The sequence below is a fragment of the Strix uralensis genome, chromosome 1, assembly GCF_047716275.1.
Source record: "Strix uralensis isolate ZFMK-TIS-50842 chromosome 1, bStrUra1, whole genome shotgun sequence".
Lineage (NCBI taxonomy): Eukaryota > Metazoa > Chordata > Aves > Strigiformes > Strigidae > Strix > Strix uralensis.
Genome location: NC_133972.1, coordinates 90,273,462 through 90,284,470, shown reverse-complemented (window position 1 = coordinate 90,284,470; position 11,009 = coordinate 90,273,462). Strand labels below are relative to the sequence as shown.

Below are 11,009 nucleotides of genomic sequence, written 5' to 3'. Positions count from 1 at the left end.
CTAGTGAAACATAAAATAGCAGAAATGGTAAAATATGTCCTAAACCTGACACATTTATAAGCTGGGGGAATTCCCATCAGGTCTTGCAAGTAAGCCTTCTTTATTTACCTTGAGTTTCATAGGAGTTCCATTTGTACATTTCTTTTTGGTACAGACCTCAACCCTTTGGAGTCTCTTTGTAATTTAACGTTGTTCTGTGAGTACGCAACAAAAAAGTGGGGCTTGTTGCCACCAGAATAATGCATGTAGCAGTACAGCAACTTAGTTCTGATCTTCATCTTTCCAAAGGGCCTCTCCCAGGATTAACAAATGCAAAGTGTCTGCAATTATATGTATATATATATAAGAAGACCAACAGCACCAAGAAAACACAGATGCCCAAGGTACTGCCACCCACAACATAATTCCTCTTGCTCATCTTTTATTTCCTACATTTTTCCTATGAGAAACTCAGACTGAAATGAGGCTGGGCTGACCATAACAGTCACCTATATGAAGCCTTAGGACTGCCTGTTGTGCTGTATTTTTTCTGATTGGTTTTGTAGCACAGAGAGACAACAAAAGAGGCAGTACCAAACAAATCCAAGTGATACGGTTCACAGACAGAGACAGAAGTGCCGTAACTGAAGTTAAAACTGTAAAGTAACTGTAAGACTGAACATAATGTCCTGGGCACACCACTGCTGGAGCAGACTGAGAAGGTCTCCTTAAAAGCATAACACCTTTCCAGATACATACTGGAAAGCGGATCCTGCAAAACAGCACATTAACAGTTCAGACACAGGAGTATGTAGGTGCTGTGGGGAGCAAAGGAGGGATATCTTTACATGAGGAAAAAGAGAATACTTGCACAGTGACCTGAAACAGAGCATTTTGGTAAATATTAAGGTGAAGTTTCAGCAAAGTAGCACATGATGAGGCTCAGCAAAGAGGAAAAGATGTGTGGCACATGGAAGAGCACAAACAGGGCACCCTGTCAAGTGGCAGCATGCAATGCTCAAGTGATTACAGTAAGTAGCAGACCATGATCTGTAACGAAGACTCTGTTCTGGTGTCCCTAGTATTTGTAAAAGAACCTTGTTTAATTTGTAGACAAAGTACAGTTTACTGTTTCACACACTTTGATGAAAAACGTATAAATGGCATATCCCACACAGTATAAATTGGGGGGGGTGGAAGGATAAAATTTTTCTAATTCTCTCTCTTTCTCTCTCCAGACTCCTATCACAACTAAGAAAGTTATCTTTTTCTGTCTACTTATTTCATATTTCACTGATGAAAAATAATGAGACTAAAATGTGCAGATAGAAATGTTCCAGCTGAACAGTAAGAATGGTGTTTGAAGGTCTGAGCTGGTTTGGAATAAATCCTAAATGTTTACAACATACAAAACTGTGAGTAAAATTCTCTTGCTATTAAGCATCTACTGTATCTGAAGCATCCTGCTATAATCCCAGTGCCTATGTCTTTATACAGTGTTCTGTGCTTTCTGGCCCTCCTCATCATTAACTGCTATTACAGTAAGTAAATTACATATAATTATATTATATTTTGATCTCTGTTTGACAGTCATCTTCTGCAGACCTTAGTGGTTTTGAAATTCTTTTGCGTAATGTGTGCTAAAATTAATATCCAAAATAGTTAAAACTCACAAATCCACCCATCTTCAGTCTCTGTTTTTCAAAACACTGCAAATATTTTTAAATCTATGTTCCATCATTTCTGTATTTGTAAAACAGGTAAATATACTACATTCAAAATAAAAAAGAAAAAGAAACCAAAACAACCCCCAACACACTTCCTTTCTGGCCCTATAAACTATCTGTAGGATATATTCCAAATATTTCTGCTTTTATTTCCTCTTTATATGACCAATTAAATAAAAGCTAAGAAGTTATTTATCAGTTACTAATTAAAATACATGTGCATTTAAAAAATTATACTTATTAATGTCTAGAAAATACTTTATATATTTAAAAGCACCCTTCTTATTTAAATTGCATCTAAACATGTATTGTAGTAAAAACAAACCATATTTCATAGCTCCTACAAATATTAAAAGACCGCAGAAAGCTGGCAGAACCCATGAAATTTGCCTCATTCTACAGCTGTTGAAGGAGTAGGAAAACAGTCAAATGAAAGAACTCTTTCTATATATTTTATACAGAAACAAAATTCTGTGAGAAGCACACATGATCTCTACTATAGCCTAGAGTCACCACTGTAAGGTTACATTTCTTTTTAACCCAGAAAAGGCTACCTCCTTGGTGTCATACTCAGTTATTTTCACCAATAAAGTTCAAGGATATTCCATAATTTTTGTGTAACACTGAGGGTGTAAAATTATCCTGAGATTTTTGAAAACAAAAAAAAAGAAGACAAAAATGAAAAAAAAAAAAACCACAAACAAACCCCTAACAAAAAACAAATAGCATAGATGTCAATCATTATCATTTAATGAAAATGAAATTACCAACATTTTGCTTATTATAAAAGCATTTATTTCAAGACCAGTAAACTTCCACCAGCAAGTCTGTCTCAAGTGAGGATACTTTTCTGGCCACGCAGAGACAATTATGTCAATGAGAGAGCAGAGACTCCTCTGCTATAATCACTTTAGTCCCCCACAGTAGTATGATTCTGCAAGTGTATGACATCATACTGCATGGACTGAATACCAAGAGTGAGGCCTGATACTCTAGATACCATCGGTACAGATTAGAATAACAAAGCAAAACGTTCTGGTGCTTCATGCCAAATTTATTTTTAAAAAGCCATGTAAACCATTTTGTTGGAGATCATCAAAATATATCAGATGCCACATGTGGCTTTGTCACTGAATAAGAAAAAGAAGTCAATCCAATAATGTTAGAAGTACTGCCATACATACCACTGATTAGACAGGAGTAATATATCCATTTTAAATTTGTAGTGTTTCCTAACCAAGTTACTCCTCTATGTATTCTAGAACCACTGAAACAGTGGGGGTAGACATGTTACAAACATTCCTGGAAGTAACATCAGTTCTGAGTAGCATGTGCATTATATTGCCCTACTACCCATATGTCTTACCAGAAGTGCTATGAACACTAAAAGTGAGTGATACACTTGTTCTGTGCTCAGTACACTGAAATATGTCCTTTACAATAAGTTGCAACAAGTAAATTATACAGCTTTAAAATTACACTGCCAAACTTCACTTTGGGTGAACTTCCTTCTTGGTTGAAACCATTATAAATAACTTCAGTAGATTTTTAAACTACTTCCCAATCATTGTTAAAGATATGGGAACAAAAGCATTATCATTAATACAAGGAGGGATATCTTATGTTGTCATTTAATAGTATGATGCATGATAAATTGGGAAATGAGTTTATTGGTTTGGGAGAATAAGTAGCCTGTGTTTATGAATATGACTTTCAGTTGGGAGTGGTAGAATAAAATGTTAGGAACAAACTCTTTCAGTTAAAATTATTCTAAAGTCATTGCAGCAGCACATAGAAGAGTGAGATGTTCAAATGAAAACTCCAACAGGTATTTAAAGACTTCCAGTGGTGATCTGAGGTTGCCCCAGGACTAAACACTGTGATAGCGTGTATCCTCTGAAGTTTAAAGATGCATCAACTTTGAAATACATCAACAAGATAAAATAAGGTTAAAATGTGATGTCCTACAATTCTTTATCAGTTGGACAATGTTTGAGTAAAGTGGTTTTTTTTGCAAGGCAGGATTTTCCTTTACTGTTACTGAGATGTGAAAGCTATTCATGCCGATGAACGGTATATGAAAGAAAAATCCTCCAGAAATGATTGCTAATTTTCAGAAGAATTCTACTCTCAAGACTATGTACTTATTAGAATATAAAATACTGTGTAATTCTTTTTTTCCTGTTTCACAGACATTTTAGTGGAAGGGCACATAATCAAACAGATTAATGAGATTAAGTATTTTTAGACTGCATTGCCTTTAAGGAAGCATACTGAATAGTCCCCACCTAGTCCAAAGTACTCCTTTTGCATCTCTTCACCTGAGAGAATGTGTTTCTCAGTCAGAAATGGAGGCTTCCATCAAATATTCCTGTGAGACACCCAGCAATTGCTGAGGTGTTCACAAAAGGCTAAATCATTTTCAAGGAAGATAATAGCCAAACAAATATTTTTCAAAATTTAATGTTGTAAAGAAGTTTAACTTTTCTGTCTGCTTTGAGCCCTACACCAAGTAAGATGGTTTAAAGAAATCACACTGTATATGGAATTAAAAACGAGATGAGATTTGTAAAGGTGAATATTTCAGATTCTGAAATCAACAAAAGGAATAACCTTAAAAGCATATCTCTGCTCTTTGTTGACTTTTAGTACACTATTTAAATACGTGGAGTATAACTGAAGTACCAATCCACAGTTTTCAATCCTGATAATAAAATAATCTATTATTATTTATCCCGGTGGGGGGGGTGGGGTGGGGGGGAAGTGACAATGCTACATTGTATTCTGGCTTTTCTTTTGATTAAACATGCACATCTTGATTCCATGTTGTCTAATTCCTCTCAAGTTTTATCTTAACAACTGAGCAAACAGCACAACAGGATGCATAATCAAAAGCAGTTTCTAAATCTACAGATATTCAAACATACAGAGAAAAATTAAGTAGACAGAATGGGAACATGTTTTAAGACTGAGTAGTTTTTCAACATAGTTCTAAAACAGAGCGAAGAGCGTTGAGAAAACTACATAGTCATCGCAAAATAAAGAGCTGATCTGCTTGACAAAAACCTAAGATAATGAATAGCTCAATGTGAAGATAGTCCTACTAGATAAAAAAGGGTGTCAGGAAGAGCAAAGAATACTTTCTGAAGTGGCAAAACCAGTCTCAGCTTAAAAGTTAAGATTAGTTTTCTTTCACTATTGAAACATATGATTCCTTCTGTCTTCAGGACATAATTATCTTTGAAAAGACCTAGAAAATTAAGAGGATGCTTGAAGAAAGGAAATTCTTGACCATGTAGCTGTTGATAATTGACATCTGCTGTAAGTACTTCCCTTTCTTTGAGATTTATTCTTACTTAATTTTGGAGAATATATCTAGTCGTATTCATACAGTAATAATGTAATAGATTAATAATACAGTACCTTACAGGGTATATGTTATAGAATAATTTACGGCAAAAATAGACAGATCTTAAAAACAAATACGGGTGACAATTTTATTTTATTTCCTTAGGTGCCTCATCTGATTCAAAAGATGTGACAGTTGATTCACACCTCTATTCATTCCAAAGACTAAGAATTTACAACTTTCCTTGATAAAAGAAGACAGCGTTAGTAAGTTTAATATGTGTAATTTACAGCCCCACTGATTTTCTAGCTCAGATGTCCAGACAGTTGACATTCACACACCATTAAAATTACATTTCTCTACTGATATATATGAAAGTCACTGTTCATGTAAGAGATCTTAAAGCTGTTTTCTTTTCCTAGTCACCTTTGTTTTGAAAAGCTGCACCATTTCTCGGGTTCTCTCTTAACTGAAACATATTCTTCAACTAAGACTTGTAAATTTCTTGAGGTCCAAAGCCTGTATGTGTTCAAATATTTGGCACTGGCATGAACTGAAAATAAAAAATACACTGACCTAGTAAGAAAATCCAGTGTATCTACTATTATAGTATTTTTAAACTTGAATGAACAGAGTGACATTCGCGTTCTTTTCAGCTGTTGTTATCCTGTTAAGCTTTGCTGTATATTTATGCATCATCAATCTTTGAAAATAATTTCAGTCAGCTAAGCATAAAAAGGGACACAATTTCAGACAAACTAACAGCCGAACAAGTTTTAGTCAAAACTGCAAGAGCCCTGCTTCCTGTGTTCCCTCTTTTTGCATATTAGTATGAAACATCAACATGTCCATTCCCTAAAAAAATTACTTCCATTTATTGAGCCTTTGCATTATATTTTCTTTAATACCAGTAGCAACTTGCATGAATCACGCTGTAGCAGAGAAGACACCACATAAACCAGCTACCTTATAATTAGATGCCCTTGAGAACATACATTTCCTGAAAACTCTGTATTGAGCCCTGGTCTTCCATGATGGCCCTCCAGTTTTCATGCTCAGAATTTTTCCAAAGAAAAGTGATGAGCAATGGGGAAGGGAGGTGAGTGCTTGTTTGCTCTTTTCCCAACATGCTAGGATAAAGTCAAACGCAGCAACTGGAAAGTACTCCCCAGTCTCAGAGTCTGGATGTAGCCACACAATCTGGCAATACAGCACTTAAAATTGACTATTATTTCTAGAAAACCATCACATGGCTTTGTTCTATGAACTTTTCTGAAAATTGTCGTTTTTTATATGGTAACTATAAGATTAGTCAGCTATTCACAATATATACAGGAAAGAAGTGTAAACACCTAACAGTACACCTAAACCTGTCAGGACATTATTTTGTTATTGTTTTGATGAGAATTGACTAAGTGTTTAGGTGAAGGAAATACATTCCTAGTAGTTTTAACTGAGGTCTCCAAATGGTATAAATATCATCTGTATCCACAGAACACTTTCTCTAAGTAATTACCTTTCAAGCACCATCAGAAAATGGGCCAAGGGGGAATGCACATAGACAATGCCTAAACACAACTGTCTACTGTGCTTGCGAGGAGTATAATCATCTTTCATCTATAGGTAACGTGGCTACTCTCTGCCCAACCATACAGCATGCATTTTTTTATATATACATTATTATCATAGCTGAGTGATTTTTTTTTTCTTCCATGTTGCAGAATTTGTGTTTTGTTGGTGGTCTGAAATTCCTTCACTATCTCAAAGTTCTTCAAATACAATCTTTTCAAAGGACGAGCCATGGATATTCAAAATGGCAGCTGTGGTATTTGGTTTACTGTCACATAACACTGGTTGTCTTTCCTAATTCATCAAGGCACCTAGAATTTTCACTTCAGTGACAGGTCTCACCTGCTTAAAGTAGTCAAGCTGTTAATTGCTAAATATCCAGTTTCCATGTAATATAAAGTACTTAAGTATACATTCTATATTATACTAACATGACTAAAAGGAAGATCCCCAAAATGTGGCTCTGGTACTGAAGGAGATTAGCAACATGGAAAAGGCTGAGGTGCTCACTGCCTTCTTTGTCTCAGTTTTCAGTGCCAAAATTTTCCTCAGGTCCCTCAGGTTTTCATACCAGAAGGCTGAGCTCCAGGGGGAGAATTACTTTGGGAGTATAGGAAGAGTAATTTAGGAACCAACATATACAAGTCTATGAGATCAGATGGAAGGCATCCACAGGTGCTGATGGAGGCACTCAGTTAACGTGAGGTTTACCAGCTTCAAAGTGTCATAACAATCATCACCTTTCATCAGGAAAAGAAAAGAAAAAAAGAAAATAAAAAGAAAGGTAGATGAATCCAGGGAACTACAGGCTAGTCAGGCTCACCTCAGTCCCTGTGAAGTTTATAGAGCAAGACCATTTATGAGAAGTCATTTCAGGCATTTGAACAATGGCTGGGAACAGCCACCTGAATTTACCAAGTTAAATCACTCCTCACTAGCTTGACTACATTTTTTTTTTTTTTTTTTTTAATGTCCCTTAAATGGACAAGGGGAGAGCACTGGATTTTGTATACCTTAAGTCTAGGAAGGCCTTCAGCACCATATTCTGTAGAACGTTGGTATTCAATCTGGGGAGAAATTAACTATATGGAAGGTTGGATAGAAAAGCAGCTAGACTGCTGAGCTCAAAGAATAATGATCAGTGGCTGTAAATTCAATGGCAGCTAATTCCTAGTGACATTCCTCAGAGGCTAATACTAAAGCAAACATTCTGTAACTTCTTTATTAAAACCTGGACAAGGGGACAGAATCCATTCTTCACGAGCTTGCTACTGACACCAAATGTGAGGAAGCAATCCATGTATTGCAAGGCATGGTTCAGAGGGACCTCAACAAGCAGGAGGAAGGGGCAGACAAAAGCCTCTTGCTATATTTAAAAAAGAAAAAAGACAGAGAAGTTCTGCACCTAGGACAAAACCAAACCAAAACATGAAAACAGACAAACAAACATGCAACAATCTAGGCAACAGGATAATTAGCAACCCTGTAGTAAATGGTTTGGAGCTCCATGGGGCCATTAATTCAACATGGGTCACCAGTGTAACCTTGCAACAGTGATGACTCCCCACTTCTGGGCTGCATTACTGAAACCACAGACAATAGTCAAGGGCAGTGATTCTTAGTCTCTGCCTGAAACACATGAAGGTAGATGTGGAATTTTAGGTACATTATGTCCAGTTTGGGGTCCTCCAGTGCAAGAGAGATCAAAAAAACCAGAGACAATCAAATGGAGAGCTACTAAGATGGTGAGAGAGCCGGAGCACGTGAAATAAAAAGAGAGGCTGATGAAGCTCTGTTTTGCCTCAAGAAAAGAAGATTATCAAGGGATCTAACTGCACTCTTCTGCTACAAACAAGACCAAACCCGGGTGTTATTTTGGGGTTTTGGTTGGTTGGTTGATTTATTTGTTTGGGTTTTTTTTTCACTAGGCACTGAAACACCTTGCCCAGGAAGAATGTGGAATCTCCATCATTGGTGACAGTGAAATTTTTACTGAACAAGCCCTGAACAACCTGACCAAACTTTGAAGCAGGCCCTGTTTTGACTAGACTACCTGACCTTCAAAGGTCCCTTCCCACCTAGACTATTCTGTGATTCAAAACTTCTGTCATTATAATACAGAGGTTTCTACAGGATATACCTGAGTTGTGAAACCAAATCTATAACAAAGGTGCAACTGCACCTGTATCTCTTCTGTTATAAATGGTCATGGTATAAGATGTGGTAGTATTTATTATGAATTAGGAGAGTATCCTTAGTGAAAGAGCTGAGCTTTCATTAATGTCAGTCTGACATTTGCAAAATTGATTTGTTTTGACATTTAGAGCACTTCTGTTTTGGTGTGGACTCATGTCTGACATTAAGCAAACTAAATTACAGTAGTTTTGCTTAAAAGCTTTCCATAGAACATTATTATTTTACAATGCAGATGATAACTGCTCTAACAGAAGCAGGCATGTCTTAAAAAAACAGAGCAGGTATACTGACTTATCTGGAAACAAATTCCTTAAATGAAGACTATCTAAAGTATTAAATGTTAGTTACTGAAAATAAATGAAGGCTTAGTTATAAAACTTGGAATCCAATTAAAAGTTTGAGATAATGCATCAAGAACCTTATCTGCATTTTTATCTTAAGAGAAAACACACACACAAAAAGGGTTATATCTTAAAAAGAAATATGAATAATCTGAGAAAGCAAAAGAGACACTAGCTCAAACATCTGAACTCTGATTTAAGCAGTGCTACAGGTCTTTTTCTCAATTTGGTTTACATTTGAAATGCATAAATTGATCACATAGGCAAAACAGATCAAGTTAAAAAGAAATGGCTAATTTTCCTCTGAATGAATTTTGTATCTGGATGTTCACCTAATATTAAATTTTGTAGTTTTCTTCTGATGCACTGTAATAATTAAAATGGTTTTTGGATTCAGTTTTCTATTACTTAATCACAATGTATAACAAATCACAGGGTTCTTCTGGTATTTATGTCTGAAAGGTACACAACGCAGGATCCAAGATTACAATTCACAGTATTATATTATTTTTTTTACAGATTAAAAGTCTAGGAACTAAATCCAAGTAAACTTTAGGATTAATCATACCTGCACTGAATATCCCAACAAAGAAGAACTATTCCAACATGCCTTCCTTTTTCCCCATTTTTATCCTCCCATGGTATAAAAGCACCACTGCATCCAATAGTAACCATGTGAGGAGTCTCCACACTTTGTGGGCTCCCTAGTTAACCACAGCAGGTTTCTGTCCACTGGGTACCTCTGCAGGCCGCACCCTCTATCATATATTAGGCAATGTACTCCCTCCTACTTTTCAGTCAGCTCAGCAGTGGCAGCAGAGCCAGATGGAGCTTTTCATCCCCTCTGTGTTCTGTATTCTCTTCTGTATTGTGATACCTTGGCTTGCCTGCCAGTTTCCCAGGATTTCCAGATGGTCTTCCAGGACTCTGCTAGACAGATTCAAAACTGCTTAATTTCCAAGATCAGTTGAAATCAAACAAATGCGGCCAATATGTATGGTACATATGCGGACGTTAAATATCTTGTCTCAATAATATCAACAATATCAATACCACAGAACTCCATAAGGAACTATGGAAAGCCGGAAATGCACTTCTGGTCTATTTCTTTCTTTCCCAAGCTAAACAGAGCAAGTTGAGTGAGTGTGTGCATGGTATTCTTTCACATGATGATCTTTTCTATAGCTTTTAACTTCTGTTAAATAGTGCACTCATATCTCAAAATAGGTTCTGACATAAACATGATATTCAGGATGAAGTCCTGTCATCAGCTTTATAATATTTATTTTCACAGCTGCTTTCTAAAGTGTTCTGTCTCCACCCTAATATTTATTTTCTGCTCCTTCACTAAACTGTCCACTTCGATATGCAGACCTTTTACATAATGATTACAATTAAATTTAACTTACAACTTGGAAATATATATAATTAACTGAAATTATTTGTTCTGAAGCAAACTGCACTCCATTTGTCATCCCTATAGACAACCACCACCCTGTTCTCTTTCCTGAAAAATCCCTCCCCCTAGTCTTTACCAGACTTAAGCAAATTAATGATTTTATGAGAGCTATGTCTTCTTCCCTTTAGGATATTCTTTTTGTTTGCTATCATAAAGGAATAGGTAATACCAAGCCTGTGAGAACTCAAATATCACACATTTTATTCTGAGGGACAGCTCTAGAACCCACATTAACTGTAGTCCAGTGCAACAAAAACATCTTAACAGTATATCCTCCTCTATCAGACTTGCCTTTTTATGTCAGTTCATTTGCAGGAATGTACATATTTTTTAAAAGTGTACACACAAAAAAAGGGAAAATAAAAGACCTGTTCTATTAGAAATTTAAT

At 36.0% G+C, this 11,009-nt stretch overlaps 1 long non-coding RNA gene across 1 annotated transcript; it reads left to right on the top strand.

Moving 5' to 3' along the window:
• The first annotated feature begins 1,321 nt into the window (after positions 1 to 1,321).
• Positions 1,322 to 5,248, top strand: LOC141953996 (uncharacterized). Its single transcript, XR_012632058.1, has 4 exons — positions 1,322 to 1,394; positions 1,477 to 1,520; positions 4,934 to 5,027; positions 5,221 to 5,248. It is a non-coding gene; the product is annotated as an uncharacterized LOC141953996 (long non-coding RNA).
• Positions 5,249 to 11,009: the final 5,761 nt, after the last annotated feature.